The sequence below is a fragment of the Epinephelus moara genome, chromosome 22 (assembly GCF_006386435.1).
Source record: "Epinephelus moara isolate mb chromosome 22, YSFRI_EMoa_1.0, whole genome shotgun sequence".
NCBI classification, from domain to species: domain Eukaryota; kingdom Metazoa; phylum Chordata; class Actinopteri; order Perciformes; family Serranidae; genus Epinephelus; species Epinephelus moara.
In genome coordinates, this window is record NC_065527.1 from 5,396,934 (window position 1) to 5,409,431 (window position 12,498).

Below are 12,498 nucleotides of genomic sequence, written 5' to 3' on the forward strand. Positions count from 1 at the left end.
TTACTAAACTTGGTAGATATGTAGAACAGGACGCCTCAAGGTGACTGGAGAAATTTAACTCTAATTGGCAACTGGGTGGCGCTATAACAACAGAAAAATGCTTAAAAATGGCTAAAATGCGACCGATCACTGTGGCTCCCCCTGTGGACCAATGTTGTTGTTGTTCTAATGTTTGGTATGACTAAGTCATGGTATGGTATGCTGTACATAATCACGGAAACTGTCAGTGTGTCATTCTGTCTGTCCCACGTTTTTCAACAACTCTGTCTGAATACATTGCTCTTCTTAATGGGCTCAGTTGACTATTTAATCTGCAATTTCCTATGACCTGTATCCCAGACACACACCATGTGAAACTGTATGTGGGCAACTGTGCACTCAATGGGTATGGACTAGTCAGTTATAATTTTAATTTTTAGAACAATGCATTATAATCGAAATGTCCCATTATCGGATGATAATTTATCAGCCTGATACATATCATGCATCCCTAGTTTCAACTATATAGTAATGTACACATGTAATGTAACCATGGTTTGCAGAAATGTGCAGTACCAACATTTATTCTGGTGATTGCATTGAAGTGAAAATTTGTACAGTACAGAAATGAAACCTACTTTGTACTTTACTCAAATCACATAGCTGTCATTATGCAAACATATTGACCTATAGCGATTCACAGCTTGGTATAAATCATATATTAACACTGAGCAGCAGGTTAACAACTGTTTTAAAAAATGTTTTTAACTACTAGTCATGAAATTTTCATGAGCTGTTTATACATTTGGTATTAGTGCTTTTGAGGATGTGTGAAAGTTATCAAATACATCAATGATTATTTAACAATGTCCTTTTATCTATTTACAGCACTGTAGTATGTTACAAGTCTTTAATGACGGTTTATAAATGATACATAGGGGGTTAAAATGAAGCGTTTGTGTGTAATTAGGATTGAAGATTTGTTTCCTTTTTCATTTGTCCTCTTGTCCACCAGTGGCCAGTTTGCTTAACCCACAAAAATCACTGAATTAAAAATGCAAAGAGCTGCCTGGTGAAACATGACACCCTCAATGTTAACCCGAAGAGAGAGAGACACCTGCATCTATGCATATCCCATTAATCTTGTTATAGTCCCGTCCTCTTTCTTACTGTTAAATATGCATTAAAAAGAATGGAGTCATTGAGTATATTTGGCATATAAAAGATATGGGCTCATCATTAAAAATCCATGTAAGCCCTTTAAAGCTGAAGAGAGGTGATTTCATGCTTGGCTGCATCATTTCGTAGCTGCTACACTCCACCACCGCCGCCACAATACAAAACACACACACACAAGAACACACACGGCATCAGACAGTGACGTCCTTGGTTCTGCCTCCCCCGTGCGAGGCTCGGCGGGATGGATGCGGTGTCTGAACTAATGGAGCAGGGAGAACACAGGCTGGCTGTGAATAGAAGGAGGTGGAGGAGAGATCAGGGTGCTCTTGAAGCACCTCTTTGCGTTCGCACAACAGCAGGTTACTGTCATCATGGTTTTTCGGAGAGTGGAGTAATATTTAGTGGCGAGAGCTGCCGGATCTTTCCCTGGGGGTTCGGACCAGAGGAGCTCCCTCCGGACTGTTTGGGCTGCAATTTAAAGGTCCCTTCGATTTGTTTACATGCGACTCATACATCAGCTCATTGCTGAAAATACGCTGTGAAATCCGACTTGTGTGCTAATGATACAAATGTGCCAAAAAGTCCCCTAAAGAACATCTGCGGTTCCATAACCATAAAAACATTTTGCCTCTGATTAATGTGGTATTCTTAGGCTCATGGCTCTCCTTAGCAGACCACCAGACGAGATGTTCAATCAACTATGCATGACTTGACCTTAATGGATTTTTCACTGGGAGGCTTGGGTTGGTTATTAGGGAACCAGCTCATGTGGAACAACCTTGTCCCCTTGGGAGGGGAATTACACCAGTTCAGAGGAAACCCACATTATGGCAGGAGGAGAATAGAGGAAAGCACCATTTCCTCTTGACTCGCATACATCTCTCAGTTTAAAATGTGCCAACTGTGTAATCTCAAAAGAAAATTTTCCATCTGCTGCTTGATTACCAATTCCCCATCCTTTCTCTTTACTTTATAGCTACTGCTGTTGGCCTTTTGACTGTTCATTTGTCTTCACACTCTTTAATGTCATCTATTGCGACTCACTCGCCGCGTCTTCCACCAGATATTTCTGACAATAAAATCAGCTCCTCGTTAGATGTAATTATACAAATGTGCTCATGACTGGCTTTTAATTTACCCACACGTGTGCGCACGGATAGTGTTCATCACACCTTGTGCGTTTTTAAAGTTGCTGTGGAAATTAAACGGTGGCGCCGCGCATCTGGTTAAAGCGATGACCGTTATTGCGGCCCCGACCAGGAGCCTTGATCATCAGGCTCTGTTTACCCCATTCCAATTCGCACACATCGGTAAATAAACAAACAAAATGGCCCGGTGTTGAATTAATTTTCTCCTCCAGCTGTGTACTCTAATTGGGATAATAAGCTGAAAGGTTATCAACACTCCACGAGGCATTATTCAAGCACCTAGCTCAATCTCTGGTCTCCCTTCACTCTCTTCTTCAGCGTTACAGTGACTCTGCGCTGCAAAGTGGCAAAAGGACAAAACATGTCCACCTATAACTTTATCTAACACAATACAATCAATGTTACATGGCAGTACAAATATAACTGCATCTTGATTTGAGGATGAAAAGCCAACTGCACTGATTTGAAAAGTGTGAGTTAATTAAAACTGCATTATGGTGTTTATTTTTATTTAACACAAACCACTGATAAGAAACAAGAATTATTTTAGAAGCCCTTTATTTTTTGAAAATGTATGTGAGCTGTTCTGCAGCAGGAAATAGCAGGGAAATGTTAATGTTAATATTGACTAGACCATTGGTATAGATTTTGGGGGGGATGCAGGGGACACACCCCCCCTTAATATTTAAACGTGCATTTATCACCCCCCAATAGAAACATGAAAGCAGCAGAGGACGTTCATTTTGACCAATTTTGAAGACACTTACACCATAAAATGATGCAAAACAGACACTAATTGGTGCATAAAACTTCACCAGTTTGAAGTGTAGTGCTTGGTGCTCAATTTTTTCCTCTAAGGACCCCAACACCCCCCCTTACATGTGACCTCCCAATGCTGAAAAGTAACCTATGCTCCTTGACATGAATGAAGTTGACTTGGAAAAGAAGCGGATTATTAGGTGTTGTGTTTATGTAGCTGAAATCAATTCAGCTTTTTACATGTGTGTTACATCTGTGGAGCAGTTCTTTACAGAAGCGCCACAGGGCAAGATTAAATTATTTTGCAAGCAATGTTGACCAAGTTTATCTTCTACGTATGAGACATTATCTCCTACATAAGGCATGTTAGGAGATAATGTCTCCAATATCAGGAGGAACTGTGGATGGGCGCTGAGGATTCCATTTCATTTGCACTAGAACCGCCCGGAGTTCCCATGTGTGCACATACGCAGTCTACTTGGTGAACAAGCAAGAGAAAGAGATTGACGTTAACTGATACAACACCTGCACAAAACTAATTGGGCTACTACAAGCATTTGACCAGCCAACAGGTTGAGATTACACAAGCATCATTGCAGATTAGCAGTAACATTCAGGATGCAATACTACATCACATTTGAGGAAAATATTAATGACATTCTCAAGATAACATCCTGTATGTAGGAAGTAATGGGTGATTTGTCCTTATGTTATCAGTACCCACTGGTTTCTGGGATTCACCACTGTATTCTTATGTTTGCTCTTTTCTTAGGTAAGAGACAATTTTACAAGTGGTCCAGAGCACTCTCACCAAGATAAGAGATAAACATTTTGTTTTAATAGTCCACAGATTGTTGTCCTAAAATGCAAGGTAATGGAAATTTTAAATGTGAGGAACTTCTTCTTTTAAATGCATGAATATCACATCATAAAATTCAGATCGATGTGTTTTAGAGTAATTATAATGATTGGATTATTAGATGTTTGAGCTAAAGAAATACTATTATACTTGATCCAGTGATCATTAATACTGTATTCTCAGTTACTGTGCGTCCCTCTGCTGACCAGTTCTGGAATGTAACTAAGTACATTTACTCAAGTACTGTACTCAAATATAATTTGATACTTCAGTATTTTTATCTTATGCCATTTTCTACTTTTACTCTACAGAAGGAAATATTGTACTTTTTACTCCACTAAAATTATTTAATAAATTATTATTATTATTATTATTGTTATTATTATTATTATTATTATTATTATTATTATTATTATTAAATAAAGATTTTTTGCAGCTTATACAATGTGTCAGTTGATGAGAAAATTAACTGGTAACTATTTTGATTATTGTTTGAATTATTTTTCATGCAAAAACATTTCATGGTTCCAGCTTCTCAAATATGACGACTTGCTGCTTTTTCTTTAAATTACTTCAATTATTTTGATTGATTGAATTGTTTTTTGTTGTTGTTGTTGTTGGTTTTTTTTACATTGAGTACTTCTAATTCTTAAATTTTTACAGTGTGGTATTAGTATTTTTACTTAAGCAAAGACTTCCCCCACCACTGCTGCTGATACTGTAACACCAGTAAAACACCTTAAAATGACACATTTTCATTGTTTAAGTTTATCTAACAGTAAGTCGATTTCACAACTTCTTTTTAGAACCCTTTTTCAGTGGCACCTCTCCAATTCTTGGCCATATTGCGTGGCCATATATGAGTATTTGCACATGGCGCCACACCTGGACTTTATTAGTGTTTAGGGGGTGATATCTATGCTAATAGGTCACTTATTAACTAGTGGGATTCATTCAGCACACCTGGGTAAGAGCAGATTTGGATGGATGAAAATGTTTAATATTTATATTTATCTACATTAAGAGAAAATATAAGAGAAATTAAAGAGAATGTTGCTGCATGAAGCATGTTCGCTCCTTTATTATTATTATAAGGGATATTAGGATATAATATCTCCTACGTTAGAACAATTGTGAAGTGGCACCGGCAGGATTCTGTCCCATATGCACAAGAACCGCCTGTGATTCCAAGCAAGCAACAGAATGAAAGATTGATTCATGTTTTTTTGTACTAATGTTACTGATGCAAATTATCACCATGAAACTGATATGGCCACCACAAGCATTTCAAACATTACACAGTCATCACGGCAGCTCTCATACTGCGACAATAACAATCTGGGTGAGATAATTAATTAGAGAGATTTTAATTATTTTCTCTACGTTTCTCTCCTGCACAGGAGATAACATCCTGTGGGTAGGAGATAAACTAATTGTTCACCTTGCCTTTCAGGGCTTCCGTAGTTAATTCTACTAAAAATCCAAAATAAAACACATTGTTACTTCACACACAAAAAAAAAACCTTCACATCCTTTCATCCCATCTCAGGATCTTTATTTGGAGATGAAGTTTATCCTAGTAAACTCTTTCTTTCAGCCACATCTTACATTTTCATCAGCATCTACAGTTTGCTCAAATACTATGTGTAGATGAAGATCATGAGATGCGACTGAGAGCCCAAAAAAAGCTAGTAAGGGGACCTTGATTTTTTTTCTTTTAGAATTTTTTTTAACTTTAAAAGGTTTAAAATAGTCTTTCATGCTCTAATAAATAAAAAATGTTTCTAATCATATTGGGTGATGAACTCAACACACGTTTGATACAATTAAATGATGATTATATTACAAGATTTTAATTAAAGCAGTATTACAGTGATTTCGGATTGCACTTCAGTTAAGTTGGGGAGGTTGTGAAAAATAAATTAATGATCAGTGTCTTGACTTTTAGTCTCACTTCCCATAATGCAACATTGATGATAGTGGTACAACAAACTCCCTGCCCAGTAAAAGCCCACAGTTCTCAAACCCCACACAGCTGGTTTGTAACACAGGCTCTTTCTCTCTTCTCTTTTGAATTAGAAGTCTCAAACCGAAACCGTTCGGAGTTATCATCATGACTGGTAAACTGAGCTTCATGTGTAAAATTAGTGGAAGACTCCTTTAAATCAACATTGTTTGGGATCAAATCATCCCGCTATTGCTTTGCAGGAGAATCCTGATGTTCAGGGCTCGAGCTAAAGTCGAGAACTGTTGCTGAATCGGACTTTTAAAAGCTCACTGACAAACTGTGATATTGTGCATCACAAATAAACCTGACATGATTTCAATTTTTGTTGAAAATGTCTGAAAAAAAAGAAAAAGTTTTTGAATACACGTTAGTGAAAATTAATTGGATGGGTGCTTGATTTCCACACAGAGGTTTTGAACCTCAAGGTTATTATCATTATTTGTATGTTTTGTCTTTTGTTCAGCAGCACAACAGCGCTGCACGTCATGCGACCTGTTCATGAACAAATTACAAGCACACGTCTTTTCATTATACGTCCACAATGACACTGGAATATAATAAAAATGAATGTGCAGTTCCAGCATCCATTGATTTATTAATTAACCCTGATCTGAGGACTTAGTTGCTGTTTTCTCTGTCACCATTATCAACAGATGAGGCTGTAATAACTAGAAAACAAAATCGTAGGATGGATGAAAAGTGCTTCAGTCGTCACCACTACTGTGGAAACACACATGAAGCTTGGTCTGACAGTGATGGTGGAGGATCCTCTGCTCTGCACAGCATGACATTTCAGCCTGCTCGTCGGCTCTGCATTGTCAGATTTCACCGCTTACATTAATCTAACCTGAACTTTGTCAGTCTGGGCTGCACTTATTTGCCTTATTTGAACAAACTCTGGGTTAGTTTTGACATTTCTGTCGAAGCAGCTCCATCATTTCAGACAGCATTGTGCTCACCGCGTCTCGTGAATAGCTATCGACATTGCATCTGTTTGATGAGGACGTACTAATATGATAACAGACCACCCAAAATGAGGTACATCACTTATGAAAAGACTCAAAGCTGAGTTGCATTACATGAAACAGATCAGAGACATGGCGTCCCCCTGCCGCTGTAATTATGCACTGCAATGGTGCCAATGCATGTAAATCAGCCACATTATTACAACTGACAGTAGACTCATCTCTTCATCACTTATTCAGCGCAAGGCAATTTTCCAAGGCTTCCCCAGATGGTTGTCAATTTAATGCAAAATGGAAAAGAGATTCAGTCCAGCCAAGCTCAAATTGATATCTCCAAGTCATAGGTTGGATAGTTATTTGAAAGCCTTGAAATAAAGTATGGGGCCCTGCTCTCGTATCTATCTGACGAAAGTGACAAAGAAAAATACATGTTTTCCAGAGATATTTTTCAAGAAGGATGACAAAACATCCTAGCTGGCTTTTATGGAACCATTTATTCCACTTTAACATCACCCACACTTTTAAGGGTCACTTAGGTTGCCTTAAAAGTGGCCATTAGCGCAGCTTTCAGAGACAGGGACCTCTTGTGCGAGAAGCACCACTTGATACAAAGAGCTTTGGTCCTCTGATCTTCCTGTCTAAATGCAGTGCTGCTACACTAAAACAAACACATCACGCAGGGTTAAATTAGAATGTGTCCAGATAACATATCTCTCTTGTTTGGAATTCATAAACACTGCACGCATCAAGTGTATTCACTCTGCTTACATTCAACAGCCTATTATTATTAAATAGGACTTGCTCAGAGAGTGCGATGCTTGATGAGTTGTATAAAAACCTGACACTGAGTCCTGCTGTGCCATTAATTGTAATTGTAGATACCTACAACAGTGATTTGTTTTTCTCTCTCTTGTTTTCACTTTTTGGTCGTTTTTGAGTCCATTTGTGTCAGACTCCTTTGCCTAAAAGCCCGTGATGAATAGGTTGGATTTGACCTGACTGAACTGCTGCTCCGCAGAGTGTCAGCTGACGGACATCCAGTGCACTATAATGCACTGCAGTGATGTGATTGCTTTACTCTGTAATGTTTGCTCTTAAAAATAACTCCAATTACTTTTGTTATCAGCCCTGTAAATTTCACATTGTGGTAGATTTATTCAAATATTCAACTTCCCACCAAGCTTAATCTCATCCATTCATACCACATGGTTCACATCAAACAGCGAGGCCATGGATGGGAAATGGCAGCAAGATTGGCTGTCGGGGATTCCCAGGTGCCAATATTTACACAAATATAAAGCTGTTAAGTGAAATTGGACTTTGTTTGTTCCCCTTGTCATTCACAGGAGAGGAAGCTGGATGATTCTCATTCTACACCATAAAAGAAGTGGGATTATGACTTTATGAGGCAGTAGCATGATGCACTGTGAGTAACTGCTGCCACAGACATACCAAAATCACATATATACGGTACACAAAATCAAAATATACCACAGTGAGTAATTGACCATAGGATTTTATTTTGGTGTCATTGGGCAAAAATCCCATAATAAACTTTGATTAATTGTAATTCAAATAAACTGAAAAAAGACTTCTGCACCTCGCCCTGGTTCTGTTATCGCAGCCGGTTCTCTTTCGCAAAATAGCAAATATCTCCGCTTGGCCAGTGATTTTGGCATCAGAAATAGACGCAAAAAGGCACCTTTCACAGTGGTATGCCGGACGGTGTCAATTTGAAACAACACCAGCAACAACGTAATATCAGGAGCTGGAGAGTCTCCATAGAGCGGGCAGGAGGGGGATGGATGGATCCAACAAAACCCCTTACTTTCACTCTGTGTCCACTGTTTGCTTCCTGTATGAATGTTGTGCCAAAAAGGGAAGTATTTCTCTAAACCTAACTGCATGCTTTTCTTGCCTTAACCTGACATGTCTGTGTTGTCCAAGGAAGTAAACATAAATACAATGTGTTCCATCAATTTTGCAGGTTTATTTTGAAAAAGACCATATGCATTTCCTGTGAAAACCTAACTGCATTTTGAAATTACAAAATGCATATAACAGGTATAAATTGACATGGTATCCAGGAACATCAACAACAGATGTAGGATGATACCTAGCAGGTCACATTTAGACTTGAAAGTCTAACTAACCAAACGGCGATATTTGATGAGTTAAGATAAGGACGTGTTGGTTTTCAGGCTTTAAAAAAGATCTCACCTCTGACAGGAGACTTTCAGAGTGAGGGCGTTGCTACTGACTGTTTTACAATTGCAGATGCACGCACATGTTCCTTTGCTGAAAGCCTGATTCAATGGCGGAGAATCCTGCAGAGAAAGTTGCTCTTCTAGCCTTAGCAACATTGGCTTCTACAAGTGCTGCTGGAGCCACAACACCTCGGCTTGCCGAAAAGTCAGGTAGTAGAAGACGTGCGTGGAGATATTTTGCATTTGAGGCAGATGAAAGCGGAGTAATTATAAACTCGCAAAAGCCAGTGTGCAAACGATGCCTCCGAAGTTTCCAGACCAAAGGAGGAAACACTTCAAACCTGGCTAAACTCTTAAAAGACAGACACTCTGACTTGTTTAAAGAATTCAAGGTGAGTGAGTTTCAGTTTACCATCACTTGTGTTATGTTATACTTATCCTGAAATATACGTTACGTTATTTGGGTTTGAGAGCCAGCTTACTACGTTCATAGGGGCGGCTACTGGTACTCGCTACCTTACGTTACAAATTACCCTGTAACAGATGGCTAACTTTATGTGACGTTAACGATACCGTCTTTAACGTTACTTAACGTTGTGTTTCAAGCAGTTATTATCGGACTAATTGTCTGTCACCATATCCGTAAATTCAAAGTTTGTGTTACAAAGTTTGTGTTTTGTGTTACACGTCATGCCCATGACACCTCTTTTGTTTCCATGATACGGGCATGGGATGCTGCCATTGTTTGGTTCTATATACAAATGAAAAGGAGTTGTACAGAACAGACTTCCCGTAGTGCGATCTCTATGTAGGGAGGGCTACGGTAACACTGGACTCAAATTTGGAATTTACAGTGCTTTTAACAGCCGGCTAATCAGCTTCAGCAGAAACATCTGAGTCTCACAGTAAAGTTGTTTTTATACTCACCTCTCCAGTAGCGCTGATGTACCGAGCCGTGCTCAGAAATAGAACTCTTGATACAGGAGCCATCCCACATCGCACATTATGGCCACACTAACAGGCTAGATTAGAGTAACCAAGACGATCCCGTGCGTACCTGCACACAACGTGCAGCTGCTGAGGCGTGTTTTTGTTTCAGCGGTGCTCCATGATGAAAGACTCTGCTGGAGACTCTGCTGAGAGCCACAGAGGTTTATATTGATGCGATGGCTATAAAAGATGCTGTACCCTTTGCTTTGATTTATTAGCCGCTGTTCAATGTAACTGTACCCACATTTGAAAGGTACATATTGGTCACAGCCCGCTATCGATTTTTCAACAGTTAAATGGATGACTTTGTTTAGCAGTGAAAAAGTGAGCAATTTTACCCGCACTAGCAAGCTGTTTAATAGTCCCAAATCTATATTTCATTAAAATGATGACACATTGCACCCCTAGCCCTCTCCTAACTCTTGTTCTATTGATCTCCAACAGTTTGGGCCTCGTAGAGAATAATAAATCGTCCCGGCACTCTTTTTAAACACTCACCTTCCATTATACATGTAATGAAGCACAGGAATTACAGAGTGACATCGGGGGAATGTGAGGGTCACCCTGCTATGAATCTTTATCACTCAAGATGTGTTACAGAGCAATTTTACCGTCATGATGCTCAGCAGATGGACAGTAAATACCGTCGCGGAATGTCCTCACGTGACGTACTGTATGTTCTCTAACACAGGAGGAGAATCCATCTCACTTAGCTGCTCATAGTTCCCCAATATTTTTCGCAGATAACAGCGAGCGGCGGCACAATCAATAGCATTTTCTCTATTTTTCTCTACTCACACACACTCCGGCTCACACGTGAACTATCACAGGGAAAGTCCCTGCCTTTATAGGCTCACTATCTGTCATCATTCAGGAGAAGATGACCTTTACTGTCCCTAAACACCGTGTAGCGTTTAGCTGGAAAATACAGAGTTTTCATGCATCTCTTTCCTTTCGTTTTATTTTCACGCAATTAAACCCAAGTAAGTGGACGGAGCAGCTGAAAATGGGATGAGGGAATGTTTCTGTAATGGGAACCTGTTGTGTTTATGATGAATACTGGTCAATCTGTCTGCCTCTGGAGGGTAAACACGTTTGACATTTGGTGTTGACCTTATCTCTTCTATTAGGCCGCTTGTTTTTCTGACAAAGATGGATAAGGGTGCTTTTTCTCATTTCATCATATAGAATGACGCTGGTTAACAAGGCGTCCTTGTTAGGTCAGAGCATATTCACATTTACATATTTCACTGGGACTGTCACAGTTTGAGGTGAGCTCATAATGAACGAGAGCTGCTCTGGGTGCAGCGTCACTGAAACAAGAAGGCCATCACTCGTCTTTTTATTTTCCCATTTGAAATGTCAGTAATGCTTTTAAGTAATATTAGCTGACATTTGCATGAATATCTGTCATTTCGTAAACTATTGGCTGTTGACACGAATAGTGGACCAACGTCATGAAAGCTTTTGTTGGATTATGGTTGGCTTTCACACTGATAAACCCTCAGATGCACAGGGGACAAAAATAAAGAAAAAGCCAGTTAGCCTGAGCAGCAGAAGCCACCGTGGCTGCACAGTAAAAAGAAAAGAGTGCCGCTGCCTACACAAAGTCACACAGCAAATCAAAGAGACATCACAGTATACCAAACACACTGCTTGATTGACAACTGACCTCTGTGAGGTGCAGTGCAGAAACGCCACAGCAAGATGCTAATCAGGATTAGCACCTGGGGTCTGTGGCGTGCAGTGGCGGACTGTGATAAAAGAATGGACGAGGAAATTGGACCTCAGCAGAGGAGGTTGCTCCTTCTCTATTTTCGACAGGCAACAGGGAGATCAAAATATAAAACAGAGTAATTGGTCAAAATAAACCATTACCAAATCTCAGTATCATTTATGAAGTATTTTTTTAGTGTGGGAGGCAGAGGACGGGCTCATGTTGTCCTCCATATGGCCCGATCTACTGTCAATTTAACACACTTTTTCTCAGTGTTAGTCTATGATTGGCAAAAACACGTTAAATAATGTTTCAGTGGAGGGAGGACTAGCAAATTAAAGTCTTCTAAACACATCACAAAAACTAAAACAATTTATGTAGTCCTTTTCAAGAGAGCCCAAAATTCAATTTTGTCAGATTTACATGGACTCTTAAGCTAATGGCGATTAGAGATTTAGTTTGGGGGGGGGGGGCTTGGCAGGACCTCACTGGGCAGGCTGGTCTCATGCACTGTTCATATGAATGCCTGTGGAAAGTTATGCACCACAATTGACCTATGGCTAAGCCACGCCCCCCTCCACTCACTCGGACAAACTATCAACATTCAGTGCCCGGCGCTATGGCAGGTGTCACAGTACACAGCATTTCGCAGGAGGCAATTGATGATTTTTGGGGACATAACGATCA